General features: G+C 38.5%; 1 pseudogene; it reads left to right on the forward strand.

Annotated features, from left to right (window-relative positions):
* The first annotated feature begins 312 nt into the window (after positions 1 to 312).
* Positions 313 to 19,384, forward strand: LOC113064540 (FRAS1-related extracellular matrix protein 1-like; annotated as a pseudogene).
* Positions 19,385 to 19,465: the final 81 nt, after the last annotated feature.

A 19,465-nucleotide genomic window follows, 5' to 3' on the forward strand; every position in this document is an offset into this window, starting at 1 on the left:
ATGAAAAAAACAATCATGATAATAAAATGGACATTATTCCATAGTCTTCAGTTTTCATGGACGCCATGCCAGTGGTCGTCATGATTGTTGCACTTGTAGTTAGTAAGACAGTGTCCAGGCAACTGAGACTGATATCCTGTGTGGCGGACCCACCACAGATGTTGGTGCGAGTGACAGGCATCCGGGTTATCTCTGCGCTCTCAAGCCCAGCAATTTCAGAGGTTGTACCACCTTCCACTGGCCTTCCAGTAATGCCAGTTGCCATTTTTTGTGTCTGGGCCATTCACACCGGATTCATTATAATTTCAGTCCATGAGTCCATTCCAGAGCCAGCTCAAATCCATTAATCCTCTTCAGAGCCCACTTCAGCCCATGAATCCACTCCAGAGCACACTCCAGTCCATGAGTCTGAAACATAGACCGCTGCAGTCCATGAGTCCGATCTATAACCTACTTGAGTAAATGAATCTGCTCCAAAGCCCGCTCCAGCCCATTAATCTGCTCCAGAGCCCACTCCAGTGCTCACTCCTATGTTGGCCCCAGCCTGTGAGTTCCCTGCCTGTCCTGTCAAAGTGGCCATTCCTGAATCCCTTGTCTACCCTGTCATGGCCAAGAAGGCTGTTCTTGAACTCTCTGCTTGCCCTCTGATGAGCCCATCTCTGATATCTTAGTCTGTCCTGTCATGGCCAAGGAGGCCATTTCTGAATTCTTCCCTTTTCCAGTAATGACCAGGGAAGTTGTCTCTGAACCCTCAGCCTGCGTTGTCACAGCAGAAGTTGTCTCTGAACTCTATGCCTGCCAGCACCACCCTGGTGGTCTTCTGCTCCACCCTGGTGGTTTTCAGCTCTGCCAAGGTAGTGTTCGGCTCCACCATGGTTTATGTTCCTCATCCACAGGTCTGACACTCCATCGCCCCACATGTTGTGTCTCCGCTCCACCGCTTTACGTCATTGTCACTGTGTCAAGGACTTAATTTCCCACAAGCCACTACCTGGACTTTTTATACCTGACTGAAGACACCTTTCCCTAATTATCTTGTAATCGCTGCCTATATAAGCCAGTTTGTCTCACTGCTCACTTGCTAACCCTAACCTGGTCTTGTTTTCAAGTCTCATAGCCAGGATTGCTCTGTTTCTCTGAACTCCTTACTATGCCTATGCTTGGACTGATTTTGTGTATGACCTCATGCCTGTCTGACTACGATTGTGGATTACTCCTTTACATTATTAAACTTCTTTAATGCATTTGGATCCTAACCTTCGCCTCCCTTCCATAGCAGAAACACATTGTAAACTTAAAAATTAAAACTTTTTGGTCTTAATAAGCACCTCTCACTTTTTCGCATCTGTTTCCAACAAGAAATACGATAATATTTGACACAATCTGTAAGGAAGTGAGGAAAAACACAAAGACTGCATTTGTTCACAACTTGCAAAGTGCAGTGAAAAGGCTGCCATTGGGCTTCAGGGTCAGATACCATGCCAGCATCACCAGTCCTACTACTGTTGATTAGCTGAACGAAAGAGGGATATCACCTTATTTGATCCTGTGACTGTAAGGCGTTAAAACAACATTTGCATCCTCCCAGTCTCCAGAGATTATGTAAGTATTAACTGTTAATTAAAAAGTTCTTTCTGATACTCTTTTGCCAACTTTTGGGAAACGGTTGGTACTTGGTTGATCAAAGCTCGCTTTAAACTCAATCACTGCACTTTATTATGCTAATACAGGAGATTTTTACATATGTTATGTATGAAACCATTTACATTGATTTTTCTAGTCTACAAATGGCCAATTGTCTGTAAACTTCCCAGCTCAAGCTAACCACATTTCTGCGGCTCACTGGGCTTGCATTTCCCAAATCAACAGTCAAGAAGCTACATTAACTTGGTACCAGACAAAAAGTCAAGGCCCAAATATGACAGACGCCAAAGGCCAAGGTGGGCACTCGGCCAGTGCCGCTACTGCGAAAGGGTAGCAGTCAGAACACATCAAGAGTGAGTGGACACTTCAAATGCCATTAAAACTAAAGCGTATACAAGTTGCTGGCATCCTCTCAACTCTGTGACAGTGTCAAACATACTTGCAAAGATGACATTGTAAAATAAAGGTGCTGTTTCTTATACTGCAATAAAGCTACAGAAAGTGAAGGGATGTAGTACACATTCAGAGCTTGTTTTTTAGTTATACAGTAATAATATTCGAGTCCACTTTCTATTACCAAGTCCAAATAATATCCTCACATAATACTTTAGAGATTTGAAACAAAAAAGTTGTCCCATGTTCCTTGCAATTTTGTATTTCAGCTACTAAAAGCTACACTAATTAATAAAATTATCAATAACATCACTGCTGTAGAGTCCATGTGGACCTAGTTATTAATGTAAATGATAAAGAACTAAACATAAGGACATAATACACCTTGAAAGTTGTCTTTAAGCAAGGCGACAGGGTATTTTCAGCCAGCAGCTCGGGCTGAGCTGGAAACAAGTGACTGCGATTTGTGTCATGGTCTCGTTAAACATGCCTCAACACATTCTTGATTAGATGCAGCACTAGATTAATTAGAAGCGACGTGTTGGCGCCATCAGCTCTGTCTGCATGCAGCGTCAGATCTGTTAATCATTCACTACTGTATAAGAGAGAGAAGGAGTTAGATAGTGAAAAGCACCATATTTTATATGTAATTTTCATTTTAAAATCCTCAAAGGATGTTTACTATTTTGTCCTGCCAAAAAAAAAAAAAAAGAGCAAAAATTAGGCCTACTCAAAGGAATCCAGCAAGTGAGGGGTGCCATCATTAAGCAGGAAATGCAGGGCTCAAACTAGGGCAGGACAACAAGTTGTATTTTCATTACAGCATGTGTTATAACACTTCAGCTCTCCAGAGACTTTTGATATATGTATGAGAACGTTAGCTCTCCTACAGTCACTGTCGGATCTCATAAACATCTACATTTATTTGATTGGAAATACAGCAAAAACCATAATATAGTGAAATAATTTTCAATTTTAAAATGTATACATTTACATTTTAAATGGTTTTCTATTTGAATATATTTAAAAATGTTATTAACGTAATGCAAAGCTGAATTTCCAGCATCATACTCCAGTCTTCAGAAATCTGCTGAACATTTCTAATCATTATCAATGTTGAAAACATTGCTGCTTATAATTCTTTTTTCACTTTTATCATTTTTTTTTTCAGAATTCTTTTATGAATAGAAAGTTCAAACGAACAGCATTGAAATGTATTTTTTATAACATTATGAATGTCTTTGCTGTCATTTTTGATCAATTTAATGCATCCTTGCTGAATAAAAATATAAATTTATTAAAAATAAATCTCACTGAGCCCAAACTTTTGAACAGTAGTGCATATATAATTTCAATAGTTTTACAAGATGTCCAGAATTTATTTCTAATGTATTATTTCTATTTTTCTCTCTGAATTGTTCTGTATTACATTTCTATGCTTATTTCATGCATTTTACAATATAAATATTTATTGTTAGTTTCTCACCCCCATGCAGAGGCAGAGGGGGTGGACAAGAGTCACCAGCCCATATTATCCATCTGGGGTTGAACAGAGTTGCACAGCAGGGGAGCGGCATGCCTTTTGTCCCGCCATTTGTGAATTATGTAAGTGCGGATGTGCTACAGTTTGTCCAAACATCTTTGTGTTAAGGTTACTTCTGTTCCCCAGGCCATAAAATATCAAAGCAAACAGGGTTGCCTCTAAGAAAAATTGAAAACTTACTCAAAGCTGTTACTAATTTCAGTTCCTCGACTCATAAACCAGTCTTTTTTTCATCTAACCTCCTTTTTGGAGGGTGTTTCCATTTTCTGGAAATAAGAACAACTGGGTTTGTGAGAAGTAGAAACCTTTGGAACAAGTGTGCACATTTTTCATGTCTTTTCTGTTGCTCTGCTGGGTTCTGCTGCTCTGCTTCAAGGTAGGGCGCGAGAAGCAAATGCAAAGAGGCACAATTTTAGTGTCTTTGGTTCTTATCCCCGGCTCTTTATCTGTCTTTCAGGCTCTGTTAGTGTTTTGCTAACGGTTTTCTTCAGCAGGGGGGCAGTCTGCTGTTTGAGGAGGGCTGAACTGTTCTGTTAGTCTGCACACAGTGAAGGATACAGGCCAATTGTGGATTCAGCTGTAGGTATGTTATTCTTCTCAATCCTCAGTTATGTTTTTTTTAAGACTAATAAAACATTGCAAAACAAGATTAAATTTGAATGCAAATCCTACTATCCTTATTCTCACAGGTTTTATAACACATTCATGAGTTCCCAACTTTATTTTTTTCTTTCTTTTTTAAAATAAAATCAATAATTTTATTCAGCAAGGATGTGTTAAATTGATAAAAAGTGATAGTAAAGAAAATATATTATTAGAATATATATTATTAGAAATTTCTTTTTATTTTGAATAAACGCAGTTCTTTTGAACCTTTTATTCATCAAATATATTAGACAGCAGAACTGTTTCCAACACTCATAATAAATCAGAATATTAGAATGTTTTCTAAATGATCGTGATCACAATTTGAAGAACTAAAACTAAACCGGGAATAAATGAATGAAAAATTCATATAAAAATGGGAGCACATAACAAAATCACTTAATTTCAAACTAAACTTAAAGCTAATTCTTATTATTAATAAATACTCAAATAGTAAGTAAATAATACCAAAATAATACTGTTTCATATTGTAGAAAAGATTATTATAAATGTGTATATAATATAGATTCAAAATACCATAAATGTTTAAAAGTATTTCAAAAGTATTTAAATCACGGTCTTTTTGCACTTTATTTAAATTTTGCTTATTGTATTTACCTATGAAAATAATTAAATAATTTGTATTTATTGTGACTTCCTACCAGTGTTTGGAAAGAAAAATTATGTGACATATTTAATAAAAAATAATGTCAACATTAATCCATTTGTTTTATAATTGATTTGTTGTTTTACTTCATCTGTTGTCCAGGTGGAGTTTCAGGCCATCGATGGCTCATTTGTGCCAAGTCTTCCTATCTTAATGCACATCTCTATCCACACTCCAACGCTCCTCGAGTCTCATGGAACATGGGTAAGTTAGCGGATAAACTAAAATAGATAATCTTCTAAATGTGAGACTGAGGTAAAACATCTCTATTCGTACAGGGTTGGATCTGCTGGAAGGCCAATCCAGAACAATCACATGGGAGCACCTACAGGTTGTTGATAACGACAACATAGATGCTGTCAGCCATATAGCTATGTATGGCCCACTTAATGGACACTTCAGTGTTAGAGGTAAAGGATTCTAATCAGTCACCTCTCTGAAAGTAGAAACCAATCCAAATGTAATTTCCATGACCTTTCTCCACTAATGTGTCACAGTCTCATAAAGTGAAACCCACTCTTTTATTCCTTCTCCATCCATGTGATAACCATCCTTAATGTGGGCATCATTCTTGAAAAATATGCCGGGTGGCCTGCATGGGTTTGCTAATCAGGTGCAAAATGCTTTGGCGACACTTTGCCAGGAGGCATCGACCAAAGATGTCTTTAGAGCCACTCCAGCTGACTTTTGTTTGCAAAGACCCTAAAAGTAGCAGATTGGAAAGGTTCATGGCGTTTTTTATTGCCAGATGTCCAACACAAGGTCATTTCTCTTCCATCAGATGATTATCTTAGCAAGCTTTGAGAACTGGTGACAATCATGTGTTTATCTAAAAAGTTTTATCCATTGGAATATTCCAAAGTAGGAAATGAATGGGATAGTTCACCCAAAACGACAGTAAAACATATTTGGAATAACATGAGGTAAATCAAATGATGACAAAAAAATTTTTTTAAAGGCAAGGCAGAATTGTTATTTCAGGGACTGAATGGGATGTTCTGCTGCATGCATTCTCCCATGGAAGCTGCGGAAGGTTGTTTTTGTGTTTCCTGGTTTGGAGGATTTCCAGGCCCATGGCCCCGTTCCTTGTCTCATTTTCTGACAGAACACCACCTGATCAGCAGAAGCCTCCAGCCTACTCAAACAACAGCTCCTGCTTTAAGCCAAAACCTTCATTTAATTGGTGTTTACGTTTTTGAGGATGATGTGTCACTTTGTGATCCCTCTTGTTGAGAGCAGATTCATCCCATAATGTTGGCACCAAATCCGCTTCAAAAGCACCTCATTTTACTACTGGATGATTGAGCTAAACAGCAAGTTGTGGTCCAGAATGGACCGGTCTCTCTTGAGAACCTAGATTGGGATTGGGAATTGCTCACGTAGACCTCAAACTCAGGCTCTCCGACCCTTGGGATAGTCCTCAGTCAGCCTTCGGCCAAATGGAAAGCTGCCGCCCAATGTCCTCTTCTGTTGAGTATCTATATGGAGACTTTTTTTTTGGGCCTGTTGCCCACAGCCACCTTTGGGCCCAATTACTAACTTGTTTCTGCATTGGACTTGTGGCCATTTCCACCTGAAAAAGTTGCTAATTAGGTTTGCTGTGCAACCAGTCATCATTCAATCTGTCTGGTGACCTTGCCTTTCTGCCTCCCTGGCAAGCAGGAGAAGCTCAGCTTCACGGTGGGCAGCAGCCATTGCCTGGGAAGGACGCCATCTTTATTTTCTTTTTCCGTAGTGGGAAGAAGCCAGAGCCAACGTTTGTGCCTTCAGGCGAAAAACAAAACTTATTTTTCACAATTGCATTGAGCCAATGAATGATATTGAAAATGATAGCATAGATGGGTGTGAAAATGCTATCACATTATTTTGACTACTTGACTTAAAGGGATCATTCACCCAATGAATGTCAGTTGGGTCCAAAACAACAATATTGGGCCCCAATGATTTAAATCTATGGACTAAAAAACTCTTTTTTTATGTTTGGAATGGCATGAGGGATTACATTGTCTTCCAAATCACAGATGGATGCAACAGCATTAGACACAAATTCCCCATCTACGTTCTTCCAAAAAACGACACCCCTTCTTTTCTTATCAATGACGTGGATTTTGAGGTTCAGGAAGGTGGCACAGTTAGGGTGGAGGAGTACATGCTGATGACTTTAGACTTGGACTCCAGCGATGACTACATTCAGTATCAGCTGATTACTTTTCCCAGAGCAGGAGATCTGGTAAAGACGTCCTCTCCACATGAACCAGGTCGGTTGAATTTAGTAGGTTATATTTCTTAAAGATTTTTAACTCATCTGAAGTGCCTTACGTTATATGGTGTCTTGTCAACAAGGTGTCCCAGTGAAGAGCTTCCTGTAGACGGACCTGTTTCAAGGTCTAATCTACTACAAGCACTCAGAGGAGGAAGTGTTTGAGGACTTGTTTGATTTCATCCTCTCAGATGTCCACCAGCCTCCGAATCTATCGGACAGACACGTACATTTTTCTCTGTTTTCATTATGAATTCCTTTTCAGTGTGATTACTCCTAACCAAAATATTATTTCCGTACCTCTTCATCCATAGACTGTGGTGATCCATGTGTCTCCAGTGAAGGAGCAGTTGCCTGAGGAAGTTTCCGGTATGGTTCGCTCCATCATGGTGAAACAAACCGAGGTTGTTTACATCACTCAGAGCATTCAGATACTGACCTTATGTAAGTGAACATTCATGCCTGCTTTTGCCCGAGAAACACCAGGTATGCATTTCCTTGCTATAACAATTTTTATTAATTTATTTTTATTTTATATATAATATAATATAATATAATATAATATAATATAATATAATATAATATAATATAATAGATTTTTTTTACACACACACATTTTTTACACACTTCAGTTAGATATTGTATTTTTTGTCTTCCACAGCATGCAGTGAATCACCAAAAAGTGAGTACAGGACACTGGCCCTGAGCCTCTCTTTGTGCAGTTTGTGTTTTCTGTGAGTGACTAGCAAGGCGTTGTTCTCACGGGTCTTACCTTCAACATCACAGTCATACCTGTTAACAACCAGGCCCCAGAAGTGAGATTTTATTTGGCTATCAAGAAATGATCCAACAGGGTACCAAAAGTTTGGATTCGATTATTTATTTAATTTAATTTCCCAAACCTTCTTTCATAGATGCTCACCAACTTGTTGCGGGTCGAGGAAGGTGGTGGTAGTTTCTTAATGGAATAGCACATTAACCCTCTCAAGGCAGGCGTTGCAGATTTGCAACAGTAAAGTAACTAAAAACCTTATTACTCCAGATACATATTTTATGAATCTGGAGTACTAAAATTTTACTATAGGTTACTAAATTTACTAAGTTACTAAAACTTAATTTGAGCCTGAGAGGGTTAATATGTTTTTAAGTAAAAAATACTTTTTTTATATTTTTATCTTGTATCGCATTATTTTATTATTTGCATTATATGTTATTTAATCTTATATAACTTAGTTTAACTTTTAAAGATAAACTATTATTAAGTGAGCAATAGATTATGGCAAATGTAATCTAAATGTACAAATGGAGAAATGAGCATGCACAATTAAAAGAAACAAGTAATATTGGCTATTATGGTAACAAAAAATGTCTGGTGTAGAAGAAGGATGTATGCAACAGACAGGCTTCAAAGTGAAGATCCTGTCTCAGACACTGCCAGTCTCATTGTGGAGAGGCTGGAACAATAGATGGGTGCTGCCAGGAGGATGCTCTCCCCCACCCGTCCCCCTGCATGGCACGCTTCCGGTCTATGACCTCATCATCACTGTGATGCCTGTCAACAACCAGGTCTCAACTGTAACGCTGGGTAAACATCTACCACAGGGACAGTAGCAAATCTCTTAGGGGACAAAAGACATTTCGAACACTGATTCTGCATTATGTTGATAGACCGAATGGATTAAAAGATGCTCTCTCATCCAGATTAAATCACCAGAGCATTTGGTTAAGGTATAATTAATTCACTGTCATGACAATCCGCTTAAATCGAGCAATAAAGCAACTAGGAATTTTCGAGGCAGGTGATGGACTGCAGCTTGGTAAATGAATCACTTAATCGCAGTCTTGCATACCCAGCTCTGGGAGCGTGGCTTATGCAAGCGTTTCGTTCCCCTGAACGGATGTTTCGAAGCAGGGTATTAGAGACGACTTGCCAGGATGGGGATTTCACTGTTAATGCCAGAACCATTGCAGTTATCAATAAAGGACAGTGACCAGAGCAAGACAATGAGCAGAAGACGGCAGCTAGATGCCGGTGGGACGTCCACAGAAAATCCTAGCATGCTTGTCATCGGTGTATGGGTGTCAACAGACATACACACACCTGGTTGGGATTATAGAGAGAGCAGAGCATGTGTGGCAAAAAAGCGCAATAGAAAGACATACATCTTTCTGTGAGAACAACTGGACAATAGGGACATAGAGGAGAAGACAATGGACTGGCCCACATTTGGAAAAGATAACGCATCCATTTTGTCTTCTATTCCTTTTCTCATTCAATCACAATTATAATCTCCTAATTCGGATAATCCCTATCAGAAAAAAAGGATTCTCCAATGTTGCCACCATGTAGCAGATCTGGATTGGTTTATGAGGAAAAGTAGTCATTTAATTTATTTGCATTGAATAAAGACGGGCTGGGATAAGAGTTTTAAGTACAGGAAAATGAGGGAAATCCAGCTCTTGCCTTGCTACTGGACGAGTTTTATCACTTTTACTCCAGACTGGTGGTCATTAATTCCTCCCCTTGTTTCAGAGCTCTATCCAAGCACAACCTCATCAGTGCCCATTCTCCATTCATTATTTATCAGTGCAGTAAATGGAAGCAGATGCCAGTAAGCATTGGCATGATGGCTTTATCAACACCCAGGTGGCAGCGGGCTGGCCGAGAGCCGAACAGGGAAAGAGAGGAACTGTTAGTGGGGTGGCATAGCAGGCGTGAGGAAAGAGGGGAGCAAGGGGAACTGCCTGTAAATGAGAGGGAGTAGAAGAAAAATAATCGGATGCACTCTAGAGAAGGAAAATATAAGCATGCTTCTGTAAAGTCACATTTAGCTCTCTAAAAATTACATCTCTATGATTAATGCAAATATTACTACTACTAGTTATGCTATTTATGCGTCAGAACACCCTCCATCCCCTGGCTTTGAAAAAAGCAATGCTGGACTCCGAGTGGGTCAATAGTATTCCTGGAAACATACCTAAGTATTGTGACTATGCCAAGTAGGATGTGTTTTTGGATAAACATATATTGTTGGTCCTGGAACAATGTTCCTGTCAAACAAACATTGTCTTCTAACCCTAAAGCTAAAAAGTTACCTCATTTATATACACTTAGGATATTTTACCAAAAAATTAAAATTGCCATATACAAAACAAATATACCATTTAAGGGATTAAGAAACAGAATTACAATATTAGCCCTGAGCCGCTATACCTAAATATCCCTAAAATTCAAGAACATGTCCTACTTGGCAGAATCAAGATTTATCTTTTGTGTGTCCTGTTTAAATGTCCCATTATAAGTCCTTGTCTTTCAGATCGCTAGTTGTATAAATAAATCACACTACTTTACCATCACTGTCAGTGATGGGATTCAGCAATCATCACCATTGCCCTTCTACATAATCATCAACCCTACCAATGATGAGATCATTGCCATTTAACAACTTTACAGTAAGATATACTTTTTGGAGACAAAATTATCCAATAAGCAAATTTTTGCCTAGCTATTATCTGCACCCTGCACCTTGCGATAGGTCATGTAGGGAGCGATGAAAGACCTCAGTCCTAATATTCTAAATGCAGTGGGTGTTGATATTCCAGCAGATACTCTTACCATGACCATCCTGGTTCCCCCAGCCCATGGCACACTGCTCAATGGCATATATAGTCTCAAGATGAATCGCTACAAAAACATGAACCCTGAACTCTTCCAACGAACCTTAGCAATCCAGTTTTTCACTTTACAGGAGATACAACATGGTAAACTTTTGAATCCATGTGATCAGTAGTACCACAAACTTTTGCCACCTGACTTCCGGGGTACCACTATCTGCTTGTTGAGGATGGCTGTGAGAACAGAGTCTGTTCTCTGGTCCAGCCGCCCATCAGTGCCATCACTGTGGGTATCCAGGCTTATAGAACAGATTTTGCAGGAGACAGAGGTCACAGAGTGACTGTGTGCTTCTGCTTCATCTGCAAATCTTTCCAATTGCTCTCTGTGAAATTAAGTTACTGTGCATGATGTACTTTGGTGACTGCACAGCTTTGCTTGTTAACAAGTGATAAAGCGCAAAAGAAACAAGGGTGATCAGGTCACTGACAAAATGAACATGTTCACTGGGGTCCTTCTTGGTAGTAGTGGTAAAACCAGTTATATCAGTCCAAGGCTACCAGAAATCAATTAGCTAATGACTGTTTTATCCTAAATATCACTAAATGCTTTATCCACAACAATATTCTTAGATTTTTCTCTCTCGTGCTGATCCATAGGAATGAAGATCATGTATATGCACGACAACACAGAAACCCCCAAGGACACTTTCACCGTACAGTTGACAGATGGTGGGCACACAGTCCAGGGGACTGCGTGTGTCCACATCATAGCAGTCAATGATAAAAAGCCATGGCTACTAAAGTGAGGACGCCCTGGGACAAACTCAGAGCCAAAAAGGCAGATGAAAGCGGGAATGGGGGAGGCATTTTAGTGACGGAGGCTGGACAGGAACAGAAGAGGGAGCCCGATACTGGATAGGGTTTAGAGAAGAGGGGTCAAAACAACCTGTACTGCACATCTGTGTCTCCCTGACTGAGTAACTGGGAATTAAGTTACATCCTTGAGTAAATTGCTAATGTCTATTCCATCCTCTTCCTCCAAAATCACCAAGATCTAAGACTGTGCATGTAAACTCCACAACAGCAGAAGTAATGCGTCTTTTTGGCAGATGCCTGCTTCCTTGTTTTAAAGTCCTTATGGGTTAAGATAACAGGCTGGTCCTGCTTGTGTTCCTTCCTTCTAAAAGCAGCTGTTTGTGTATTTATTTATTTAGGATTCTACATCTTAGCATGCAGACTTGGCACCAGTACCTTTAGTGTCCAAAGATTCTCAATCTTTGTTATCAGAAATGCAGGCATTGTGGTCAAGGCCCTGGAGAAGAGAGTACATTTTTACTTAAGGCTGGAATAAACTACACAACTTTTTAAATATGAACAGATTTTGAAGCAAAGAGTATTACACACTTGCAGACTTTGTAAATGATTACAGAGGAATATTTATGACAAGGAAATAAATGACTGAAGATCACTAACTACCAGACTTTCAAGTCACCTGGACAAAACAAAGGTTCTCTGTGCTAGGTGTTCAGGGGCCCATTTCACAAAGGAGGTTAAGTGAAAACTATGTATGTTAAGCCTGAAATGAGGGAAACTAGCTTGTAATGCGATTGATTGGGTTAGAGTCCGGCTTTTGCCGAACTCGTTCTTCTCACTTTTCCCATCACATGTCACATTAGAATTTATTTTCAATAAAAATGAATAAAATGTTCTAAAAGTGGAAGTAAAGTGCCAAACAAGTGTTTAATAATGATACAACTATTTATAATTGTGATAAATATAATCATTTACAATCTGTTATTATTACATCCTGTTAATGTATAACAATACTGAGGTGCAAATGGGCCTAATATGTATCTGCCAGTATAAAGGATAACTAGAATCTAATTATTATTTACACTTAGACTGTTGCAAAGAACTGCTACTTTTACATGGTAAATAGAATAGATCACAATTTTCACCCTACATTTTTTCTGTAAATAGCATCTAGAGCTACTTGCACTTAGCCTACTGTAGATAGGATTTATCGCTAAGAAATGTTAATTTCACTTAGTGTAAATAGACACTCCCTTATTTTTCTTACTCTATCGGAGATCATTTGTAAAATAAGAAAATTCCACTTAAAATATTATTATTAATATTATTATTTTAGATATATTTTTTGCCCAATGACATGCCATAAAATGATTAGCTACTAGTTCATTAATCAAACGTTCTGCCAGTTTTCACCTGTGATATTATAACACTGATAAGAATAACATTTGTATTTAGTCTGAAGTATGTAGACAGCTTTTTGCCGGGAGCTGTTGCCATGATGAATCGTAATATTGGTGCTCCATTGATAATGGCTTTTTCTAGTTGTGGTGCACGCGCTTAACTCAGAGTCAGTCAATTTAGATTTGATTAAACCAACTCATTTCAGCTGTTCTGTAACCGAAAACTCAGAGTTTCCTATCTCAGGGTAAGTCAACTCAGTGTTCAAGTTTAAACTCAGAGTTGGTTGAACCTCCTTAGTGAAACGGGCCCCAGGTCAGAATTTCACCCGGGAGGATGTGAAGATAAATCGCCTATGGTACACTCACACTACAGTTAGCAGTTTCAAAGGCCATGACAGGTTTCACTTTGTTTTTCAGTGATGGGGAAAACACAATACCTTCACAGAGTTTCTTCATCTCTGTCCGCGCTGTTCAAAACGGTAAGAATTTGTCCAATGACATTATAGCACTGACACAGTGACAGACCAATTTGTATTTAGTGTCTGAGTGATCGCTGCTTTTGTTTTTCCCTCAATCAAAGTCGTAGAAAAACAGCTTTGTTGACAGATTAAATCTGTACATGTATAATTAAAAACAATGGCTTTCCCTCTGGCCAAAATGACTTTGCCAGTTGGGTGAACATTGAAGCATGGCAGCCATTGTCTTCTTGGCTTCATTCTGGCTTATCCTGGAGGAACAGAGGTGAGAATGTTCTGCTACAAAGGATGCCACCTTTAAATGCCCAGCTTGAATTATTAACAGAGCCGGGGCCAAACATCTGTAGCCCCGGCCCTAGATCCCAACACTGTCCCAGCTGTCACAAACAAATCTCATAGAACATCAATAGGCTTACTTGCACATAACTTTCTTTATATGTAACATGTTTACATTCTTCATAGCTTTAAATATATTCATGTAGCAGCCTCTGAAATCCAATTGACCTACTTGCCACATACAGGTGAAATCACTCTAATAACTAAACCTGTGACCCTGATGGAGGGAAAGAGAGTCTTTCTGACCAGTGACATTCTGATGGCCACAGACAGTGGAAGCGAACCAGATGAGCTCATATACACTGTATCAGTCCAACCTGAACATGGTCACCTACACATGGTCCAAAGTCCAGGGGCTCCAGTGCTTTCCTTCTCCCAAATGGATGTGGCTGCAAACCGGGTATGCCACACTCATGACAACATGAAAATTATGTACGCAAGTAACAAGAGACAGGCAAAATGAAAAGGAGAATTTTTGCATTCTTTGCATGGAATTTACAGCCAATTTGGCAGCAGACTGACTTCAGTCAGGGCGTACAGTTGAGCTGACCTGTGCTGCCTTTCTTGTGTGAATCTTTGACACCCAAAAATCTGGCTTGGTTTCATCGTTGGGTCATCTGGGAATAAACAAACCTTCCTGAGCCAAGCTTGATGAGGGGTGAGTGGCCAATGTGTTCAGTCAGCACAACATGGGGTCCAATCAAAGCACATGGACACTACAGTGTCAGTCATGTGGGACCAGAGTATTTTCAATTAGCAATTCCGACACATTCACGAGAGATTGGGATAAAACTTGGTTATAACATCTAATAGATTCATAGTGTGAAACACCTTTTGTGTCTTCATAGCTTGTATTTGTGTTAACGTGAGGCAAAAGAGGCAGGTTGCGACAGCCGGTCTCCCTGATCAGGAGAGACACCTGAGCAAACACCTGTGTGTCAAACTCCAGGCCGACAGTGGGGGCCAAAAGAAACAGGGAGACAGTTTTTTCCAAGAGCCTTGTGTCTCCCTCTGCTCTGCCTTGACAGCTGATGATAAATAGCCATTATTAAGAGAGTAATGACTCGGCCTGGCATTGGTTATATGGCTCTAAAAGATGTAGTCAGAGACAGGAGTCCCTGGGCACAATTACCAAGCAAATATGGGACAATGGCAATGCCAGATGTTGCACCAGTTTGGCTGTGAGAGTGGACCTGCGTGTTTGGTTGCAAGTCTAGTGCGAGGTGGCAGTCGTGTTGTTTACCATGGCTGGCAATTATCAGCTTCAGGGCAATATGTGTTTGGAGGCAGATTGCCTTGGCAGAGGGTAGAATACGGACTCGGCTCGACTTACACCCCTCCTTGTCCCATCTTTCTGCTCCAACGCATCAATGGTGTTGGGTGAGGACAGCAGCTCAGAAAATGCTGTAAAACTGACAAGACTTTAGAATAAAGTGATATGGCATGAGAGGCCGTGTATTATAATGATTTTTAAAAGGTGTGAGGCCTGAGTGAAAACTGCACTAAAAGCAATGTGATGAAAGATAAATGAAATAATGAAATACAAGATAAATGAAATTTGGTAATAAAAATACTTTATTGTAATTAATAATAATAGTGATTGTAATATGCCCCAAAAAAAACTATCAATACTATTATTGCCAAGTCATTTTCATTATTTACTTGATGGTCACTAATTGGCAAATGTGAATGTCAGAATTTTTTCTACCGCTTTATACAAGGCAGTGAACGGTGTTCACATATATATATAAGAAATTCTTCCCATAACCTCTTCTAACTCAAAATATGTGCTTTCATGCAGCTTTGCCATTACAAACAGTGTAAGGTCCAGAAGCGTTACCATTTCATTTCACTGGCGAACACAGTGACCGTATACCACTAACCCTGATTATCAGCAAAGAGCTTTTCCACTGATGACCTACAACTGACTGATCCAGACACAGCTCTGGAGAATCTCACCTACATCGTTATTTAAAGCCCACAATACGGAAAGTGGCTCTTGAAAAGATTATCCATCTCTAAGCTTTGTTTCACGCAACTGGACATCAGCAATATGGATCTAGCTTACCATCATGTGAACGGACGGGCCAGGATCGACAGGTTCACCTTTCAGCCTACTGATGGAACTAACACAGGTTATCTGGAGTACAGACAGCTGAAGAGAGAATCTGCCGTTTTTACCATACAGGTAGTCTGATTATGATTTGAGAACATTCACTCACAATCAATATAAAGTGGGGAATTACCATAAAATATAAGTAGTTACACTTACAAGTACAACATGCCTACAGAATTACTAATTCATACACAGATTTTAACTACAACCCTTACAAAAATGTAACATGGTTTACATAGTTTACTTCAAAAATACCAGTGATTGCAGGCACCGGCGGCGCCGGGGGGTCTCAAGACCCTGCCAAAAAATGCCTTGACCCCCCCCATTTGACCCCCCAGCCTCTTCCTTCTAAACCAAAGGCTTGAATGAAGGGCAATCATCGCCAATGACGGCATTACATCGAGCGCAAAAGAACCGGTGAACCATTTTTTTTCAGCTGGTTTATTTGATCGAATTGTCCGAAAGAACCGGTTCACTTGAGCACCTGCTCCTTTGCCCCTTAAGTGCCCTTTTGTCAAAGCAAAATTTCCTCAAATTTTTTTTGTAATAACATAAACATTTGTGAATGCCTGCCCACGCCCAATCATAATATTAGTACAATTTATTAATAATAATTTAGCCGTAAATAAAATGACCAACATGATGACCGTTCACCTGACTACGACCTCATCCAACCGGGAAGATTCCTCATGCTGCACGCGCATTTTTTAATTGCTAGAGGATATTTTCAACATCGTGGCAGCTGGTAAGTGGTGTTTCATTCTAAGTGAAGTGATTTTGATGTTTATTTACTTATTATTATTTTACAAGAACGATGTAATGTGAGAACATGCAGATACGTTGTTTATATTGCTGTATTGCTATATTGTGTAGCCTGTGTAAAAGTAACACTAGCGTGCTGTTTGAGGGAAGAAAGTTTCACAGGCATCGAGGGGTCTGGTCTTTTTTGTTATTTGAATAAACTTTTATTATATTACAGTACTTATTTATTTTTAACACGTAAATATAATTATCACAACACTGGTAAGGCTTATTCAGATTTTCTCATTCTCTGAATTATCATTATAAAAATAAAAACAATTCAGAAATGAATTAAAATATAATTATATTTTAAATGTGATGCAAATATTTTTTCTACAATAGCAACAGTGTTTACAACAGCAAGACCACTTTAGCCTGTAAACTCAAAAATATCTATCTGGAAATAAATGTAAAAATATCAATGTCAATAAAAATGCATAATATACCTGACATGAAAGTGCAGTGTGAAGGATATGAATAACAAATGTAGCCTGTCATTTGTTTACATTGCAAAGGTGTTTTTGTTGTTTAGTAGCAGTAATATGCAGTTATTAGCCATGTCCACTGTATTTTTTGTTGGTTTTCATGAGACCCCCCTTGAAAAGACCAGGACCCCCCATTGCCCCCCCAATCAAAATTGTCTGGAGCCGCCACTGATTGCAGGTGGTATTAAGGGGACACACAAATCTGTGTAGTGCAGGATGAGTCTTCCATATTTTTTGGTCCATTTTACTCGCCAAAAAAAAACACACAAAAAAAAAACACAAATATATATACAGTATATATACACACACACATGCACATATACATACATATATTTTATATATGTATATATGTATGTATATATGCATGTGTGTTTGTGTGTGTGTGTGTGTGTGTGTGTGTGTGTGTGTGTGTGTGTGTATGTATACATATACATATATATATATACTGATATTTTCTGAGGAAAATGTTTTATTTGGTTTAGCCTAGTTAACACAACTGTCAAATAAACGACTTTCATACAAACCACTGAGCACAGCAGGACAGCCACGAGTTAACAAAGCGCTCCCGGTTGAATTGCATGTTAACGAAGAGGCTTTGCTGGCCAGGTGCTCCTGCAGGTTCGGTGCCATTCACTATGTCATAGCGTCGCTCTCTCGAGGCCTGAGACACAATTTAATATTCCACTGACGCGGTCAGCGAAGCGGCAAACGAGCCCTGTGCTGCTGAGAGAAAAAACCGCTCCCGCCAAAACTGGTGAATCAGCCGAAAACTTTGTATGCACCACGCGGGAGCGCGCACACCGTCACTTGGCTGAAGATACGCATTGCTAACTTGAGTCAAAAATGTTTTTAAAAGCAGTGGTTTATATTAAAAAAAATTCTACACTAAAATTTCATAATTGTCATATATATTTTATTTAAATGTAAAGGTGTATTTTTCAACAAGTGAACACATGGTGAGCTTTAAATTAATATTTTAATTGTCCCAAAAAAGGGTATATTTTTAATGAATATCAAAACACAAAAGAGTTGTCATACGTGGTTAAATGTTCTAAATGTAAGCAATTTATTAATTAAAATATTTGTGGGCATAAGTTGGTTTTATATTGTTTAGCTATGTTTTCTTATTCTTTCCTAAATAAACATTTTGCTTTTTAAATTCAGCTGAAGAGCTTAAAAAAAGGTGGGTTCTTTTTCCTGAAAATAATGGTAAAGAAGTTACATTTATAATTAAATGTAAAATTAACCTGATAAATATTAATTGGAGTATAATAATTTATACACTATTTAATTTATAATAATATTTTATTTAAAACAAAAATGTAAAAAAAACAATCAAAACACCGATTTTTTTTTTTTTTTATTCTGCATTAATGCATTTTTAAACAAGGAAAGATTAGGGAAAAGGTAAATACACCTGAAATATCTATCTATCTATCTATCTATCTATCTATCTATCTATCTATCTATCTATCTATCTATCTATATATATATATATATATATATATATATATATATATATATATATATATATATATATATAAATATATATATATATATATATATATATATATATATATATATATATATATATATATATATATATATATATATATAAATATAATAACTTAAAAATAAACCTGAAAAATATTTATTGTAATGAAAAGTGACAGCTAGGCGACAGCTAAATAAAATGTAAAGGCCCTCATTGTCAAGGCACTTTATTTATTTATTTTTGATGAATGAAATGAAATGAATGCTTTCCCAGTTATTGGTATGTAATGCTTCCCTCTAGTGGTATTTCAGCATGAATGCAGTTTTGCTGTTCACTCTCTGTAGATTTGACTGAACTGTGCCATCATTTATATCTTCACAGATAGAGACACTGCACAAGATTCCACCCAGTATTATAAACAAAGCGATTGTGGAGAACCCTCTGGAAGGCAAACAGGGCATCTGCATCACCTCCAAAGAGCTGAAAGCTTCAGATCCAGACAGTCCCAATGACACACTGGAGTTCACCATCACAAGGCCTCCACACTTCAGTTACCTTGAAAATGCGCCTCTATCAAAGGACGCTTTACCCAGAAGGATCTGGAGCAGAAAGCAGTGCACTATGTAATACCTGCAGATATGGAAGTGACAGCAGACAGCTTTGAGTTCCAGTCACAGATGCTGCCTGAAGTGTAGGCCTATTTATCCTCTTCTGATGAACATTTGTTTAGATTTCAGTGCAGAATTTTTACTAGGATGTGCATATTGAATGTTAAA

Source organism: Carassius auratus, chromosome 47 (assembly GCF_003368295.1).
Source record: "Carassius auratus strain Wakin chromosome 47, ASM336829v1, whole genome shotgun sequence".
In the NCBI taxonomy this organism is placed as follows: domain Eukaryota; kingdom Metazoa; phylum Chordata; class Actinopteri; order Cypriniformes; family Cyprinidae; genus Carassius; species Carassius auratus.